Below are 5,440 nucleotides of genomic sequence, written 5' to 3' on the forward strand. Positions count from 1 at the left end.
TTCTGTAACCTAAAACCTTGCTACCTTCACGTCATTGCTAAAGTCTGTTCTCTGACCCAGCGTACCTTGAGGAACACCATTTAGTCTCGTATTCTGAAAAGCTTTGTTCTTTCACCATCACTGCTTTCCAAAGGTTTCAGTTGAAGATAGTAATGTTTTTAAGAGTATTTCTATGGTTATGGTGATAGATTGATAAGATTTCTAGTTTATTATAAAAGAGGAACTGTCTTGAAAACCGGCCAGTTGTGTCTGTGGCCTTTGAAAATTGTGGTGAGAGAACATGGTGTTTCAGAATATAGCCGTTAGTCTCTCAAGCACAATCTGTCCTCTTCTCAGGAACACCTCGCCGCCAGCTGTGTGATATTGCTCCTTTTCGTTGCAGAATCATCAAAGTATTTGCTAATCCAGAAATCATTAATGATATCCATTCGCACTTACGCTCCTGGTGGTGCTTCAGAAGTGGCGGATTTGAAGCTGAAATGTCGATGGACTCACGCAGATTACACCCCAAGCTTTTACTTACGTGCTGATGACGGTGTATGAGAGTGGAAGTAATACAATTTGCATGGCGTTTTGAATACACTTGCTTGTCCCTCCTCCTCCTCCTCCTCCTTGTTTACGTGCATCGCTTCATGTCAGCGATTAAGTGACACGTACGTTTCATTTCAGAGATTCGTTTGTGATTATTTACTTGTGTTCTTCGTGTTGGTTAGAGAGGCTTTTGGTTTGATTTTCTCTCTTTTATCGTGGTTTGTTATAGCTGTTTTATTTCTCTCTCTCTCTCTCTCTCTCTCTCTCTCTCTCTCTCTCTCTCTCTCTCTCTCTCTCTCTCTCTCTCTCTCTCTCTCTTTCCCCTACCTATTTGATATAACAGTTAAATATTAATCTATCAAACCTGTCGACTAACATTGGGATGGTTAATTATTCACTAATGTAAAATTTCTGATTTGGCAGCGAGGGTAAAGAAATAAATATATATGTTATAAAAACTGAGATCGAGGGAAAAAAATGAAAAGAGCTTGCATATTTATTTTACATGGAAATCCGTATGTGGCCTCTATTAAATTTGTTCCTGCCTTGCTCACGTATTCATCTCCTGTCTGTTTTTCTTTTTTCATTTTTTATCAATCTATTTTTATTTTATCGATAACTATATGACTGTCTGTGTGTCTATTTGTGTATGTATGTATGTATGTATGTGTTTATGTATGAATGTGTGTATGTAAGTATGTATGTATGTATGTGTGCATGTATGTTTGTATGTATATGTATATACCTGTCAATGTACCTTCCTGTCTATTTACTTACCTGTGGAATATTAATCTACCTGTCTTTATAACCATCCACCTCTCTATATGATATCTGTACATCTATGCTTCCCTTTATTTACATGGCCAGCTAATGTATCAACGAATGTATGTATTGATAAACATTCGTCATCTATTTGGTATTTATTGATGCATGTCTGGTGTCAGTTCATTGATAAAATTGATCAACTGTGCTGTCCGTTGATCGTGATTGCATTACTCGTGTCTATGTGTGTGGATATCACTTACATTGTTACGAAAGAGCAATACTTGGGAAGGATTCAAGGTGATACGGTTACATATATGAATCTCCAATATCCTTTGTTTCCCATGCAAAAACGATATGGGAAGAAAATAGACGCTGGGGAATGTATATATATAGGAACTAAAGTATTGTCAAAGAATTTCATGTAAATTTATATGAGTGTGATGATGATGATGATGAGGGAGACAAGGAAGGTGACAATAAGGAGAAGGAAGAGAGACGGTGACAAAATGGAAGGTTGGAATGAAAGAAATGACTGAACGAGAACCAGAAGATAAATTACAGATAAGATGACGATAAGGAAGAGGAGGAAAAGCAATAAGATGGAAGGTTAGACGATGGAGAGGAGATTGAACAGGAAGAAAGATAAATGAAAGATAAAATGACGATAAAGAAGAGAAGGAGGAGGAAGAGGAGGAGGAGGAGGAGAGGAAGAAGATCAATAAGATAGAAGGTTGGAAAGTGAAGAAATTATTTGAACAGAAAGAAAATATGAATGACACAAGTAATGTTTTCTTTCTTTAATATAAGATTAAAGACGGGATAACTATATTTTTCATTCCCTTGTGCGTGTGCGTGTGTGTGTGCGTGTGCGTGTGCGTTTGTATGTGCGTGTGCGTGTGCGTTTGTATGTGTGTGTGTGTGTGTGTGTGTGTGTGTGTGTGTGTGTGTGTGTGTGTGTGCTTGTGCGTGTGCGTGTGGGTGTGTGTGTGTCCCGTGGCCTGGTGTGGCGTGGGGAGCAGCACCTCTTTAAGCAGAACGAGCACCACCTTGCAGTGTCCTCACCTCGGGGCAGGAGTTAAATTTTCCTTGTAATTCTCCATCACAAGATTCATTAGTTTCGTTTCTTGTACATTGGTGTTGGTGGATGCCTCTCGTTACTTGAGTAGAGAGACCTTGCACAGAACCATTAATTTTGATATATGTTTTTGTATTTATTAATCATTTATCTATATCTATTTCTCTATATTTATTTAACTAATTTCCATTTTGTATAGTTTAATTCTATATAATTTCTCAAGGCAACGTAAATATCAATTCATTGTTATGTCGGAAGGTGCGCTCGTACCAGTAACAAGTTTCATTTCCGGCGCGAACGTACAAATTACATTAACAAACAAGTGTCTCTCTTTCACATTATTACACAGCTGGCAGCACTTTTGTTCTTTTTATAAAATAACAGTTTATCTCAGGAACATTACATATCGTTTCTGTAATTCCATAAAGAAATGATCAACAGCAATGAATTGAAAATTATAATGTTTTTTGATTTGTAGTTATTATTACTTTGTTGGAAGAGACACAAAGCTATAAAATTCCACGATAATCTTAAGTTAAAAACAAAAACACCACCAATCTTTATAATTTCACTGCAGGACAAGGATTTTAGTTTTCTATTACAAAATATTTTCGTTGTCTCCTCCAGGCGCAGAGCAAGTAAACGTCACCAGAGTGCCAAGACGGGCCACCAGCACCTGTGTGGGACGCGTGTACCTTTCCCGGCGCGCTGGTGACTGTAAAGATCCGCCACTTGTACGCAGGTAAGGAGCTCAGGTCGAGTGCGTTTTTTATAGTCTTGTGTGTTGTGAAGCGGCTGAGTGGCTCCTTCTCTCGTCTCTGCATTTGGCAGGCGAGTATCACTGAGAATGTTGAAATTCCTAAGTTGAAAATATATCAATAAACAAAATGATGGATTTTCTATTTGTCATACTATGATGAATACTATACTTAATTTTATACTTCACTCATTACTATGGCAGGGATCCTTTTTGCTGTGACCTGTCCTCTGAGGTGGAGATGGGCGGGACTCTTCACGACGCCACAACACAACATGACTCGCCTGCAAGAAATACTGAACTGCCTTGTGGATGGACGACTCGCCAACGCTTTCTTCAGGTCCATCGCTACCAGGAATTCTGTACCAGCGCCACAAGAAAAGAAGCGACGTGCCAGGTCCTGCGATGGAATCCTGTGGAATATTCTCTCGGTTTATACAATATGATTATGATTTTTTTTTTAATGTTAACGAATTGCTTACATAAGATTCAGTTTTTCATATATTTTTTAGTTCCCTTAATTAAGAACCCACAGCAGCCTCGGTAAGAAAGGATCTTGCCATAATGTAGAGAATTCATTTCTACAAAAGATGTGGTGAATAATTATTACATAATGAACGTAATGAACGAAAAAAATAAACCCTGCATAAATTTCCGAATTCTTCCTACGTCTTTTTAAGATTAAAATGAAATTCTAATTAGTGGCAAGTACTGTGAGGGGCGCAGTGCGTACTGGACCATAATTTGATTATTTAAATGCATGGATTTCGTTGTTTGTTTACCTGGATGGTAGATAAGAGATGCCTGGGGTTCAGGTCGTGCTTTCCCAGGCGACCCACGAAGCGGCCTCCCATGATGCAGAGCGTGAGTACATGTGTGAACACCGCCATTCTTGTAACACATCCCTTGCAATACACACACACGCACGCAGAGAGAGAGAGAGAGAGAGAGAGAGAGAGAGAGAGAGAGAGAGAGAGAGAGAGAGAGAGAGAATACTGAAAGGAAAGAAAATGTGGCAGAAAAAAAAAGTATACGATAGTTATTTGCAAACCGGTGCCAATAAACCTTTCCTCGTGAACCACCACAGGCCTAACTCTCATCAATATCAGACAAACAAACGCTTTCCCTGATCATTCCTTACTGTACACTGTAACCACCCATTCCCTCCTGCCCGTTTACCACTACCACTTAAGTCTGCCACGTCACGCTCGTAATTGTTCGCCATTCTCTTTACTCTCATCACATAAAACCGTATGGCTTGGCTTGCTTGGTGCTTAATTTCACTCACTCGCTCTCTCAGTAAATATACCACCACCACCACCACCACCATCACTACCACCATCATCACTGCCCATTTAGTCAACACGGAAAGGGCATCAGCTTATATAAATTAAGTCCCTCCGTTGTAAAATTGTAATGACAGAAATTATCACTCGCGTCATAAAGCTGAATGTTTATGTTTTACCAGATCCTAATGGCTGGAGGATGACGAAGTGTGGGTTGGTGGGGAGGAAGGGATGGGGTAGGGAAAAGGGATTAAAGCGCTAAGAGGGAAAGAGATGAGAGAAGAGAATTAAGTGTGAAGAGGAGGAGAAGAAGGAGCATCACGAGCGGCGAGACTGAAGAAGAGAGCAATTGAACAAGAGAAAGAGAGGAGAGAGGAAGAAAGGGAGATGGAACATGAGAGGAAATCAGGGAATTAAAAAGCCACGATGTATTTGAAGTTGAAATTACGTGGAAGGGATGACGGGAAGTAGCATTAAGAGGATAATGACGAGAGAGAGAGAGAGAGAGAGAGAGAGAGAGAGAGAGAGAGAGAGAGAGAGAGAGAGAGAGAGAGGAAGAGAAGACAAAGAAATAAGTAATGGGTGGAATCTAGGTAAGGAAAGAAACCGTCTCTTGTTATCTCTACCCAATTATTCTTTGTCATATGAGGACACGTAGTAGATGTGAGAGGTAGAGGGGAAAACGGAGAAGGCGGGGAGGGGATGTTTGGGGGAAGGAGGGGAGAAGGAGGGGGAGGGGACAAGTGGGGGAAGGAAGAGAAAGGGACAGAAGGCAACTATAGGGGAAGAAGAGAATGAGAGGCTGTAAAAGGGAAGGAGAGAAGAGGGAAAAGCGTTTAGGAGAAAGAACAGAAGTAGAAGGGAAGAATCGAGAAGGTAGAGAAATAGAAGAGAGGTGGAAGGAAGAAAGAAAGGAAAGTGCAGTGAGGTAGATAGGAAGGAGGGAGCGTAGTCAAATAGGAAGGGAAGGAGTGAAGATAGCGAGACACAAGACTTCGAAACATTTCTTGAAGCTCCAAAGCGTTT

At 40.3% G+C, this 5,440-nt stretch overlaps 2 long non-coding RNA genes across 3 annotated transcripts in view; one reads left to right on the plus strand and one right to left on the minus strand.

The window, feature by feature from the left end:
* LOC123516325 overlaps window positions 1-3,775 on the plus strand; it is a 7,484-nt gene extending 3,709 nt beyond the window's left edge. For both annotated transcript variants that reach the window (XR_006678164.1, XR_006678165.1), the window contains exons 2-3: window positions 2,999-3,113; window positions 3,333-3,775. This is a non-coding gene — a long non-coding RNA (uncharacterized LOC123516325). The remainder of the gene's footprint in view (window positions 1-2,998; window positions 3,114-3,332) is intronic.
* LOC123516326 lies at window positions 2,666-4,622 on the minus strand. The gene is made up of 3 exons (XR_006678166.1): window positions 3,911-4,622; window positions 3,325-3,541; window positions 2,666-3,212 (listed from the first exon to the last, which is right to left on the minus strand). It is a non-coding gene; the product is annotated as an uncharacterized LOC123516326 (long non-coding RNA).
* Window positions 4,623-5,440: the final 818 nt, after the last annotated feature.

Source organism: Portunus trituberculatus, chromosome 40 (genome assembly GCF_017591435.1).
Source record: "Portunus trituberculatus isolate SZX2019 chromosome 40, ASM1759143v1, whole genome shotgun sequence".
Taxonomy (NCBI): domain Eukaryota; kingdom Metazoa; phylum Arthropoda; class Malacostraca; order Decapoda; family Portunidae; genus Portunus; species Portunus trituberculatus.